At 39.6% G+C, this 14273-nt stretch overlaps 1 protein-coding gene across 1 annotated transcript in view; it reads left to right on the forward strand.

Annotated features, from left to right (window-relative positions):
• Nucleotides 1–14273, forward strand: part of DPH6 (diphthamine biosynthesis 6) — a 242294-nt gene that overhangs the window by 126503 nt on the left and 101518 nt on the right. The window lies entirely within an intron of this gene.

Below are 14273 nucleotides of genomic sequence, written 5' to 3' on the forward strand. Positions count from 1 at the left end.
CTTCTCCCACCCCACCATCTTGCCCCCGGTCCTGACGTTCCCTGCCAGGACTTCGTTTGCCCGTGAACCAGACCTTGACACAGTCACAGAAATAGGGTGGGTCCTGAAAGCACACATTTCAGGTATCAAGTACAAGGGTAAAGAGGTGTGTCTTCAGCATCTGCTGAAAGTTGTATATAGTGAAGGTGCCATATGCAGCTCTGTGACGAGGGAATGCCACAGAGAATGCCCTCTTTCAGGCCACCACCATCCCCAAACTTCTGAGGGCAGCAGAACTACCAAGAGGGCTCCTTCTCAACACCTGAGCGAGTTAAGGGGAGAAGGGAGGTCTTTTCTTTCACACAACCAAGTGGCTGGGAGAGAACAAATGGATAATGTTGCCCCACCCTGGTTGTAAGTTCCCAGAAAGATTGGACTAGTTATTGTTGGATGCAGATCATGGGACTGGATGGCAATAAGTGTCTTACCCAAGATAGCAAAATAGATACAGTGGTACCTCAGGTTAAGAACTTAATTCGTTCCGGAGGTCTGTTCTTAACCTGAAACTGTTCTTAACCTGAAGCACCACTTTAGCTAATGGGGCCTCCTGCTGCCGCCGCGCTGCTGGCATGTGATTTTTGTTCTCATCCTGAAGCAAAGTTCTTAACCCGAGGTACTATTTCTGGGTTAGCAGAGTCTGTAACCTGAAGCGTATGTAACCTGAAGCGTATGTAACCCGAGGTACCACTGTATAAGGTAGACCCCCTCCAATCAATTCCCTTTTTTTGTGTAATTTACTCACAGACACTCATTTCTCTCATAGATCCCTCCCACAAAATAAATCCCTTTTACTTGATTCATTTTAAAGCCCCCTTGAATCATCTCACTCCCTGTAAAAGAATTTATGAAAAACAAACATGTATTAGCTATATCTTTACATTGGGGATAAAGGGGATAAAGAAAAAATGACTACCACATAATTCTCCACCCTTGTCCCACAGTTTATTTCTGTTCAGCATAGCTGGTGTCACCCAGCGTTTATGGTGGTTTTAGTTTTCAAGGTGTTTTAGTTGGCATGAGGGTCACTGTGTGCGCCTGTTTGTCGGTATGCATTAAAATAATAGATTTAATTCTACTTCATTTATTTCAATTCTGAACTGCTGCACAGGATGTTATTTGTAATAAAGTTGTGTTTGCACTCAGTTCTGTACTACTAGGTTTGAAAAATGTATTCATTTATTCATTATTAAAACAAGCTCATTTTTGTGGGGAAAGATAATTACAAGGAAAGATGTCTCATTAAGCACAACTATTTCTAAAGTAAGATATATATTTTTATATTAGTCAAGTATGAGGCTTTTTATGAATTTCATTTGCCATCTATATATCCAGGGATCTTTGATCCTAATGCTTTTAATGATATTTATTGCCATATCCGCATAGCAACATATTATTAAAGCATGAATTAATAAATTAGGAAGCCCTGTTTTAAGTTTGACTTTATTGAGGCAGAATACAATTTAGAATTGCTTAGTTACAAAAGGAAGCAATAGTACCTATGCCATTAAATGAAAGTTGAAGAATTTGCATTTGCTGGGAACATTTATGTCAAGAAGGAATAGCACAGCATTTTAGATACTGGAACACTAGCACGCAGCTGGCAGGTTCAATGATGAAGCAGTTGCTAGTGTTACACAGACTTGAGTTCAGATAATTAATAAATATTCTCCTGCGAATATTCAGAAAAATAAGCTGATAGAGTAGACTTGGCCCAGATGTGAGCAAAACTTCCCAAATATAAAGAACAAGTAGGATCTGCAACAAAAGGATTTTGTGTATCCCCAGGACTGAGTCAGTTCTGGGGTCTAGCTGGACAGGCATGTCTCTTCCAGGTCACTGTAATAAGCTTTTAAGTGCTTAATCAATACAACTCCTTCACTCTTCCCATTTTCCAGCTTTCTTTTCCAACATGACTCCGTTGAGCAACTTCAGTCCACATTGAGCCATAAGTTCCTCCCCTCCTTTAATTACTTTTTTTAAAAAAAAATAAATTCAAACATCTGCATATCTCAGAAGTCCTGAGCATGGCCAGAGTGGTTTAACAATCATTTCTTCAGTCTGTGAATTGTGGCTCTGTGAGGGGAATAGATATTTCCTAACTCTCTTAACAAAATGCACTTCCCAGGATTCTTTGGGGAGAGGGGAAGCCATTATGGTTAAAGTGGTACAACACTGTAAGAAGCATCTTAAATGTAAATGAAAGCTGCAGATGTGGCCTTTGAGTGGTGTCTAACTAAGTTTTACTCCGAGAAGACCCATTGAAATTAATGGACCTTACATAGGCATGTTTATTAATTTCAGTAGATTTACTCTGAGTCAGTATATAAGAAGTAGCCGCTGAGGTGACTTCCAGATATTGCTGGTCTACAGCTCCTATCATCCTTGACTACTGGCTATGCTGGGGCTGATGGAACATAGGAGTCCAAGGACACATGAAGGGCACCACATGGCCTATTCTAGATAGATAGATAGATAGATAGATAGATAGATAGATAGATAGATGATAGAATAATAACAAACTCAGATGGATCAAGCAAACCAGTACCACCCACATCTGAAGTAACAATTTCTTACATAGAGTAGTATTCAACAATTGTTGAAGGTGATCTGCAGTCTTGGGCTCTATGTTATCCAAACTAGTAACGTGAGTTCTACATTTGCCCACTTGAAGCGATTCTGTAGAGTTCAAAAGATGAAGGTGAAATAAGAGGACACTGACAGTTGGTAGAATCAGTTGGGAACCAAGAGCTGGTTCTAGATCTGCTGAAAAGCTCATGTAGTTGTGAGGAAAGAGCGATGAGGAAATCCTTTACAACTGGAATGAGAACCTGTTACCCTTCCAGACATTGTTGGGCTGGAAGTCTACCAGCCATGGGCATTGATCTACCTCTACCTCTAACATATATTGGCGGGGGGGACCCAGAGGCAACATAGGTGGGGTGGGGCGGAGTTGAGAATTTGTATTTTGAAGACCTGTGAGTAGAATGCATCGCTTATCCTGAACATAATACAGCAGCCTTTCAGATATTTCATTATTATACTCTTAATACTGAATTGCTAGGTTTGGTATGAATGTAGTGTTGGTATTAAAATAAAAATAAAAATAAGAGCTGGGGCAAGGCATTCCTTCAGAAGGGATTTATTCCGTTCAGTGAAGTGAATATGCAGATTCTAAGAATTCCTACTTACCTTGTAGATTCCAGGGTGAGCCAAGAGATTATTTATCCTGAAAGCATCAATTCATTGCATACTATCCACTAAAAAAATCTAAAGTACCCCCTCGCTCACCATAGGTAAGTTGGAATTACAGTGGTACCTCAGGTTAAGTACTTAATTCGTTCCGGAGGTCTGTTCTTAACCTGAAACTGTTCTTAACCTGAAGCACCACTTTAGCTAATGGGGCCTCCTGCCACTGGAGCACGATTTCTGTTCTCATCCTGAAGCAAAGTTCTTAATCTAAGGTCCTATTTCTGGGTTAGCAGAGTCTGTAACCTGAAGTGTATGTAACCTGAGGTACCACTGTAATAGAATGTCCTCATTCACTTTATTGAATGGAATGAATCCTCTACCATCCAAGGATAGTATTTAAGAGTATGCATATGAGCTTCTTTCTGGATTGCACCCAGCATCTGTGAGTTTATAGGTCAGTTTTATTTTTTGTGTATTTAAACTACCATTGAGAAACTTCCTCATGAGTGCACATACTTCTTAAAGGAAGAAAAAGAAAAGTTACAGGAAGAGAAAAATGAAAGAAGGCAGGGTATTGTGACAATAAACCAGAGGGGGGAGCAAAACCATCCCACCAGAAACAGCCTTTCCTGTCATTCATAACTAAGTATTGCCTCTGGAAAGGTCAGTCAAGGCATTGCTAAATGACAAAAGTGATAGAAATAGGCCCATCTGACCAAAGGTAAGAAAGAAAGAAAGAAAGAAAGAAAGGAAGGAAGGAAGGAAGGAAGGAAGGAAGGAAGGAAGGAAGGAAGGAAGGAAGGAAAGAAAGAAAGAAAGAAAGAAAGAGAGAGAGAAAGAGAGAAAGAAAAGAGAGGAGCAAAGAAGAAAGATCAATGTGCGGATTTTGTTTTTTGTCTTTTGCCTCTATGCTTGGCTTTTTGAATGTACCCTGCCAAGGAATGGCCACTTCCATCAAATATACAGTTTTGTTTTCACCTGTTACAATAACTTCACAGCACACCTACTGCCTTTTAGTGTATTTTTATATGATTATTACATGTTGGATAAGCTAGGCAGGAAAACATAAGAAGAGCATATTTGGGCAGTGAAAAGAAGCAAATATTTGTAGAATGGGGTAATAGGTTTAAACTGTGGAGAGAAATGAGGCAAGTCTTATGATTTTAAAACAGCAAAAAAGAAAGAAGGGGGCCGAAATAATAATTTGAGTTGCTTTTAATGTTTTCATTCCACACATATTAAAATATGGCTACTTTGAGTACGTCCTTGCAAGAAGTATTAACAGTTTTTTACGAAGGTACGTTGCCTTCTAAATGATTTGCATTCGGTTTTGATTCCATTTATGATCAAAATGGGCAGCAGTGCAGAGGCACAGATCCAGCATCTCATTTGGATACGGATGGCACTTCCCTCCTGCTTTTAATCCCAAGGACCGGGTGAAGATGTTGCCAGTAACATTTTGCTCCTCGCCCCATGGATTGCACAGATAGGACAGTGTTTCCTGCTTTGATTTCCTGCACTTGACTTCACCCATAGCCAGTAGAGGCTGAGTTCTTAATTTTATTTTAATCCAAGGCAGCATTTTTAAATATATTTCAGCTTCTTCTTCTTTTTTTAAAAAAAGGAAGGAGCACTGCATAAACAAACAGAAAACAGCAGGACAAGTGTTGTGACCTTCTAGCGAAAAACTGTATGGCGTGCATAAAAGCCCACTGCATTAGACAAGGAGAAAGGGGGGAGGGAGAAGGAAGTGGGTAATTATTTGAAGCTGTGCTCTTACTGTTGTTGGAATGAGACAGACTAACAGTGGCAGCAGTCATTTTGCTGAATCAAAGTCCATGTTAGTCGCATTATACACTGCCACAAAAGGTTGTTAAGGCTGGTATTAGCATGTACCACTGAGGACATTGGAAGGACTCGATCTGTCACACTAAATCGCCTTCTTGCCCTCAACCATTGAAGTCTCCAGCTCCTCTGACATGTTCTTTCATTAATGGCCTGGCCTTGACAACTGATCCTAATTGCCTCTGAACCACACTTCATGTATTATTGGTGTCTGCCTGCCCTGCTTCATGTCAACAAGCTGCAGCATGCGCAGGGTGTACCCGGTGCCTTTTCTGAAAGGGTGCTCACATAGTCATTTACCTCTGAGGGTTTGAGCCTCACTGGGAATGAAGTACAAAGCTAAAGATCTCCCTGTCTCTTCTTACTAATACTTTAATGTGGCTCTCTGCTATGTATTTATTAGGCATGTACAAAGACTCAGTAACACATCAAACCGATTACGCAAGATTCCCTTTAAAGCCTGGCATGCAAATGCTAAATCAAAAGTTGCCCATATTTGAGCTGCTGCTTCAAGTCCGTGTCTGCTTCGCCTTGAAAGCTTGCTCACCTAGAGAGGGAGTACGAGTTGTGCTTCGTTTTTCGGAAGAAGTCATTGAGCTCAGATTTAAAGTAGCAGCCCAAGAGGAATCATATCTGTGGCATTCAGAACAAACCTTCACAATCAGCTGCACTGGCTAATGAAAGAGAAATGTTCGTTTCTTCCTCGTGGCTTAAGATATTGAGGGCTTCTAATTTTCTATATGCCTTCTTTTACCCTACTGAACAAAAAATAAACTAGATATGAAGTTTATTTTTCACCTGGACTAGAGTGTTGCTTGAAATAAAACAGATCACCAATGAAGAAGTAATTAAGAAGTTAGATTGTTTTGTAGAGTTCTGCTGTTTTAGAATTCTGATGATAATAAATTCAGCTTTGTAATAGGGATAGTTTGTTTAAAGAACAGGAAAGTTTTAACCACAATGTAACATTTCTAGGTACGTAAGTTGTTTTGGTGTTTTTGTCTTCATTTCCCGTGTGGCTGTAAGGAAAGATTTTCATTGTTGCTGCTTTCTTAGAAAAATTATGTTGCACATTTTTCTCTCTCTATATATATATAGTGTGTGTGTGTGTGTGTGTGTGTGTGTGTGTGTGTGTGTACAAACAGTATTATTTCAGTCTTTCTGTCCCAACAAACCATTTCTTCTCTCACCAAAGCTGAGGATGCTTTTAAGGAATGCAAGTTCTGCCAGTGATGATGTTGCTAATGATTTAAAAATAAATAATAAAATTCCCCTGATCTTTGGTTCTAGGTATATTTTAGTCTAATCTTGCCGGTAACATTCATGCCACTAACATCATAATCATGGTTATTGCTGCAAATTGTTTCATTTTTGAGTTTTAATGTTATAAGTAAATTATGCCATGGGATAAAATATATGTATCTCTGGGAATTAAATATGTTTGTTTCTGCTAGATGGGATTAGAATATGATGTCTGACCAGCTTCTTTTGTGTAGTAATACTGCCACCTTCTGAATCGATGAGGAATTGTCTGAGGCTCATGTTTTCTTGGAGACTTTTCAAGAAATGCTTTGCAGGTTGACTGTTTGCTTTGAGCCAGCAGCATAACATCCCAAAGTCAAAAGTGTTTGAGACTGGAAATCGCCTGAATCCTATCATTGAAATGATTGCTTCAAAAGCCACTATGGGAGACGGTTTAACTTATCAGCAAAGCTGCATTCCCAATGTGACAGCCTGACAGCCTAGGAGAAGTCAGCAGGAAGACTCAGTGGGCAACATTTGTTTCAGAATACTGTTCTAAAAATAAAATACCCTTTAACTCCGAGACCACAGCATAATCCTTGGCGATATTTTATTATGTGCTGAAGCAACAACAAAAAGGACCACATGGATCCTGAATTAATTCTGAGCAGGAAATTCAATAGCAGAAAAGGTTGGATGGTGGTTGTAGGGCAGAGGTGGCCACAGCTGGGATTAGAAGATGGGGGGGGGGGGGTTTTTGCAAACATTCTTTCACCATCATTCAATCAGACAACGTGCCCTTCAGCAGAACAGCAAACCCTCCCGATTCTCTCGAATTAGGAAGATTAGCATGAAGCGCATAATGCAGGATGATGGAATTTGTCATAATTTGCATTGTCCTGGAAAGATTCGGTTTGATAGAGCAATGCGTCTCAGAGCATGTCATGTCCCACGGGCAGGTCATGGAGGAAGCTTGGCAGAAATAATTTTGTGATATGTGCATCAGTTGTAAATGCCTCACAACCAATTTGTCACACACACACACAAGTGGAGGTCAGAGGAGTTGAAAGAGGTGGGCATTTGCCCAACACGTAGAGAAGTTTGACTTCAGGATGATAAACCCAAAGTGTGGCACTGTAAACAATTTTGATGTTGACGGTTTGTCTGTACATGCGTAATATACACAAATGCACTCTGCTCACTTGACTAGATACCTTCCATATGCCTTCCTTGTGCAATGTGAAAGGTTTTTATTAAAATGAACCTTTTGAATTTTTGTGCGTGTGAGAGAGAAGCACTTGATTCACCGTGCGTTATTATTGTGCCATTTATTTCTCGCAGAAATTACTAGATATATGCACATCAGGAGGGCTTTTCTGAGCGATTGCTCCTGACCTTGATAATGTTCCCAAACTGCAGATCGAAAAGGATCATCAGCATGTACTTGACAAAACGGACATGACAGTGTTACTTATCTGCTGCGGCATTTCTGAAAATGGGCATGTAGAATTCAGACAGGCAAGGGGAGCATGTTTATTTACAGTAGTATAGCAAGGAAGAAAAGGTCCAATGTTGTCAATTGACTATTGTTTGTTTATGGACCAGCTGACGATGATGCCGCTATCTTTGATATTTAGAAATTTCTTCTACCCAATAGCATTGCAACTAGTGTTCATGGGTTGTTGTTTACCATTTCAATATCTGCTGCTTCTTCGGGATGATATTTAGTGATGTTTCCTTTATTTGTCTGTCTTCATACACTTCAAACAAAAGATTAATGTTGGCGGCTCACTAACACTGATCTTTAGTGACAGTTGAGCATTTGCAATTTGAAGGGCTAATACAAAAAAAATAGAAATAAAAAGGAGGGAAATGAATGTAATAGCTTTTAAAACACAAATTCCTAAATCGTGGGATTCAGTGTTTCTTGTCAGTTTAAAAAGGATGGCTGTTCTGTCTTTTCTTTTATTTTCTTTTCTTTTTTTGGTACGGATATAATTGTAGAATTCAGGTTCTTTAAAAACCCAATTACCTTAGGGCACAACTCAAGATGAATAAATCTTTCAACACACTGTATCTGGGAACATGATACATGAGAAACTAATAATGCTGTGCCATTAGAACTAGATCAAGAAGAACTATGTAAAGTTTTTGTTAGCTTGTTATTTATTAGATTGTGCACCATAGAAGTGGACTTTAGTAATGTTCAGGCCATTATAAATCAATTTTTGTTTGCAAAGTAGCCCTCACAATAGACTTTTTATAAAATGCTAATATTGATTCTATCTTTATCAACAGTATAGTTTTCATTTATGTTGGGGAAACTTATAGGCTTGAGGGAGATGTGAATTGTGTGGCAGTACTCCAGAATAAATATTATTTTAGTAAAAGTCTCAAGATAACATACTTTAATACGTGTGTGAAACATTTTTAATTAGGTTGTGACATGTCTTTCTGGTTAATCATATATGCTCTAATAATGTGCTATGAGCCATAGATTACACAAAACAATGTGTTTTGAACTTCAGATTACATAATTATTATTTTTTCTTAGAAAAAAAGTATTAAGTTTTTTTTAAGTTAGAACCAAAAAGCCTGTAACTTCTAACACCTGTTGCATTTCTAGTCAAAAGAAGTACATACTAACATCTATTCACATTGCATTTTTTGCTTCCACACTGAAGCTGCAGGAAGTTCTTAAGCATTTTAAATTAATAAGCACAGTGTTACTTGACAGATGAAACCCAGAGCCTTGCTACATTGTATCATAATAGCAGTGCATGTACAAATCTGTCTGTCTGTCTATTAATCAATAGAATTGACCACAAAGACCGTTGGCTGCAGAATAATTTGAATTTCAGCATTATTTAACCATTATCTTCTAGAATATATTTTTGTCTGAATAAGCACTGTGATAAAGACACATTGGAACATTGTGGTTTGGGATGGAGAGGGGTAACAGGACTCCAACCCACATTTTTTTCTCCATAAGATAGGTATAATATGGACCTGCATTATAAGTTTGACAATGAATGAAGTGATTATGCAGCTGTTGCAAACTAAAAGTGCTGTTCACATGATGAATGTACTGTATATTTCTTCCAGTACAAACTCTGCAGAAAATAGAAGAGGATTGAAAGCTATGGGATGAAAAAAAAAATCTCTGTGCATTTTCTCATGCTAAAAAGCCATAATGTTTTAGATCAGTGCCTTTGCCTAGAAACCCCCACTCAGTAAAAATATAGCTATATTTTCATTACATATTTGTAATACCAAAAGAAATTTGGGTGCATGATATAATCAGTCAGTCACAGCATGTGATCAATAAATTATTTAATCAACTTCCATTGATGCTTAGTTGCATTTCCTGTCTTAATGACTCAGGATACTTATGTTTTATTTCTTTGAAATTGTGTACTAGTTCTGTGTTAGCTAGAAAAATAACAGCATGTACTTTTGTGTTAAAAGACATTACATCTGTTTGTACTTTTGCTTAAACATTGCATTTGTGTATTTGCCAGTTTCTGTGTACTTCTGAAAAGTTTCCCCCGCAAGCTTTGTATTTCACAGTTGAGCTGCCCTTACATAAGGCCAGATACTTAACCATTAGTTCTAAGTGGTTCCAATTTTGTGGATGCTTCAGGCTCACAGGGGAAGCAAGCAATGTCCAGTTACAAATTCAAGTCAAGTAGGGAGGGTACAGGACCTTGGACAGCTGCAAGAGAAGTTGTCTTTCCAGCAAGCTAGAACCAACTGCAGGATTATATGGGAATTGATGCTTTTGAATTATGGTGCTGGAGGAGACTCTTGAGAGTCCCATGGACTGCAAGAAGATCAAACCTATCCATTCTTAAGGAAATCAGCCCCGAGTGCTCACTGGAAGGACAGATCCTGAAGCTGAGGCTCAATACTTCGGCCACCTCATGAGAAGAGAAGACTCCCTGGAAAAGACCCTGATGTTGGGAAAGATGGAGAGCGCACAAGGAGAAGGGGACGACAGAGGACGAGATGGTTGGACAGTGTTCTCGAAGCTACAAACATGAGTCTGACCGAACTGCGGGAGGCAGTGGAAGACAGGAGTGCCTGGCGTGCTCTGGTCCATGGGGTCACGAAGAGTCGGACACGACTAAACAACAACAACAACAAGGTGAACTTTTGTAGACTCTGCCTCCCTGGAGGAGCTGGCTGACTACTTAAAAGACCATGGCCTTATCTGGTAGCCATTGACATCCGTGAAACATGAAAAACAGACACAGAAGAGGAGCCAGTGTGGTGTAGTGGTTAAGAGCGGTAGTCTCGTAATCTGGAGAACCGGGTTCGAGTCTCCGCTCCTCCACATGCAGCTGCTGGGTGACCTTGGGCCAGTCACACTTCTTTGAAGTCTCTCAGCCCCACTCACCTCACAGAGTGTTTGTTGTGGGGGAGGAAGGGAAAGGAGAATGTTAGCCGCTTTGAGACTCCTTCAGGTAGTGATAAAGCGGGATATCAAATCCAAACTCTTCTTCTTCTTCTCTTTTTGAGTCAGAGAATGGTTGCAGGGCTATGTAACCTAAACTTCATCATTATCAAAGTCATCCACCATGCACTGCACTGTCTCTAGGTCACGAGTCAGGACAAGTGTGCTTTTTGTGTTACCATCACACATTCAGTGCAAACTCCAATGAGGTGTGTGTGCATATTTGTATCTTCCAAAAGCCCTTGACAAAAATTGCCAACCGGCCCAAGTTCCTCCTCGCATGCTAGAAATGTTTGTGCCCTTTACCTCGGTGGGTGGCCAACCTATGACCTCTGTTGAATCCCCAACTCCCATTATCCCTGGGTCATGCTGGTTTGGACTGATGGGAGCTAGAGTCCCAACAATAATGTTTTATCATCTGTTTGCCACCTTGGGCTCTTCTTGGGATGAAGGTTGGGATATAAATTTAATAAATAACAATAAGAACACCTGGAGATCACAGGTTAGCAACCCCTGCTGTATCACCATATACCCAAGGTTTCATACAATATCAAAAGTGAGGAAATATAATGGAAGTGGGGCTTACATAAACATTGCATTTCTGCATCACCACCTTATGATGGTGGAACGCCCACCCATCGTCTTTCCATTATCATGCAAAAAACCAAACAAACACTCAAGTCATGATGAATGATAGTGAAAACAGGCTTCAAATTTGTCACCAAAGCCTCTTATGAAAATATAGCAATTGGGAGAAATTTTCTATGAGTGGATACCCTTGTAGGAAAGCCGCCTAGCCTGCTTTAAAGAGAGACAAACTGATACTCTTACAAATATATCTATCCATGAGGAATGCGGCCTGGCCTACTGTTCAACATTGTAGGCTGCAAAGATGTCCTGTGAATAAATCTGATTATGAAAGAGTCGGCCAGCCCACTATAAAAAGCAGCAGGTTAGTCTCTGCAGCCAGGGTCATAATTCACCCTTAGAGGAAGACAAAAAAATAAAAAATAAAATTTAGCAAGGGACAACTATGTCTAGTAGATAAAGATCACATGTACCTTCTTATCTTTTCTAAATGCTGAAGTTGAAAGCTCATGAATTTGAGTAGTGTAATAAAAAAACAAAAGGCAACATGCCAATCGTTCCAGCTTACAAAACCAGAGGTTTGCCAAAAGCAAAAGTCCAGTGACAATGCTTGCATGCTGTGGCAGAAGGATAATAAAGTATTATGTTGCATGTCAAAACATATTCGGTTGTTCATTTCTGCCCCTTCATTACTAGCTAAAGACTTAGAAACAGTCTTTTTGTTCCCTTCCAACCTGTGTGCAGCAACTGGAGAACTGCTCCATCTATTTATTTCAGGTACCTGAATTGAATTCTGTGTTCCCATCAGACTTCAGCTGAACATGAAGTAGTCATTAGGAGTGTGAGTGAGCCCCAAGATTCACTCTGTATCTGCATATGAAAGCTTAAGCTGAGATTCCTGCAGTGCCAGGAGCTGAACTAGATGACCCTTGAGATCCCTTTCAACTCTATGATTCTGTGTGCATTTTCTTTATATAAAAAAATCCAGTGTTTGAGACGCACTGTGCTCTCTCCATTTAGATCTGTGTTTCAGGTTCTGAGTCACTCTGCTGAAGCTCTGTCTTCTCCATTCACTATTATGAGGAATCTAAAAACAGCTATTATCGTTTCCCCCTTTTGATCAAAGTGAATGAAATGCACAAGAGCTCCTCCAAAATCAATAAAGCCTGCCAAATTGCAGGTAAATAGGTCCAGGGACTTTTGTGGGGGGAGTAAAAGGAAATGACCTTCTTCTATAATTCATATAAATTTCATATTTTTGAGGTGGAGGGGCTGGGCTTTCTCTTGCTGTTTCATACCTTAAAACAATTAAGAGGTGGCTAAGTGTGGTGTATTCTTGCTTAGACATTTTTAAAACTTCACAGCTTCACATCAGCCTTCTCCTTTTGGTGGTTGGTTATGTCTTCTAGGTGTAATACTTTCTCTACAGAGTTTTGAAGAGCTCTCAAGATTTTTGCTAAAGGGGAGCAGTGTAGCTGAAATCAAGCTTTTGATTTTAAAAGAAAATTATCCACTGCTGTGCTTTAACAAGAGTTGCGGAAGCGGACTGGAGAATCAGCCTAATTTTTCTTATTATTTGTTACCCATGCACAAAGCTTGTCCTGCTGGTTTTGGTATCTGAAGTTGTTGAGCCGTTAGAACTTGATGTTGAATTGGTGTGTGTCTCTCCCCCCCCCCCCCCCGCTAAGTTTTAAGAATGGTTGGTGCTTTTGGAGGGGTGGGGGCTCCAAAAGTTATTGAGCAAGAGACAAAGCCGTACATGTGGGTAGCACTGAAATGGCAAAACTCGTCAAGTAAGAAGAGCACAGTCTACTAGGATATTTTGTCGTGATCATTCTACAGAAATGTCAAGCAGCACATTTTAACAGTCCTGCTTTGCTGTGCTCCAGAATGGCATTGCCATGTGCATTAACTCACACCAAAGAACTGAGAGAAGTTTCTCACGTCCTGGAAAATCAAGTACTATTTTTTACCCTTTTAAATGGTGCGCGCCCAAATGATCTACCATAATTTGATATACCGATTCAGGAACTAGTGGTTTTGACAGGCAGTTGAAATACAAATTAGTTTATAGGTATAGCTGTGCCAGTTTTCTGGTTTTTGCGTGCAGGCGTTGGGAAAACCTTTTTTGGAGGGTGAGCTTTTATTGTTAGCCTGTTACATGGTTAATGTCTGAAGTGCCTCTTAATGTACAGATGTGTTAACAGTCTAATAAGTCTGGAGTTAACGTCACACAATAAAGTATATTTTGAATGTGCTTATTCTCTCCACCCCCTCCCCTTTTGAACTCACTTGGAATCTCATAGATGCTAATGAAGCAATAAAGTGGGAGTTTTAAGAGAGATTGAATGTTAAATAAAAGCATTCAAAAAGAACAATATCCTGTAAGAGTCCTATTTCAGTGCGGCATGGCCTTCCTCTCTAAACTACGTTCTGCTCTTGACCAGTTTATCTGTATGAGTATATGACCCTGTCAGCTCAAAAAGAGCTGCAGAGATTTGATGATGCAATAACTAGCTATCCCATAACTTACAGCAATGAGATCTCAAGAATGCTTAAGATTGTGGAGAAACGCTGTCCTGCTTTTGCAAGCTTTTCCTTTCGATACGCTCTTGCATATTTGATACATTTTCCTTACTTGTTAGTACCCAGAGATGTATATATGCTATCACACAATTGATCTTGGTTTTGTTTGGAGAATGCTGTTTGACCAAATGATACTGTGTAATCTAATACTGGGCATCTAGTTTTCAATCAAGGGATGTTGATATTTTATTTTCCTTAATGATGGCAAATTCATTCTGAGATTTGAAAGACCCAAGTGGAAGGGTTTATTTGTGTGTGTGGACTTTGGAGGTAATCATTAGCTGTCTTTAATTTTATCCACCAAAATATTCCTTCATTTGCTCCCAAT

Source organism: Podarcis filfolensis, assembly GCF_964270895.1.
Source record: "Podarcis filfolensis genome assembly, chromosome: 1".
Taxonomy (NCBI): Eukaryota; Metazoa; Chordata; class Lepidosauria; order Squamata; family Lacertidae; genus Podarcis; species Podarcis filfolensis.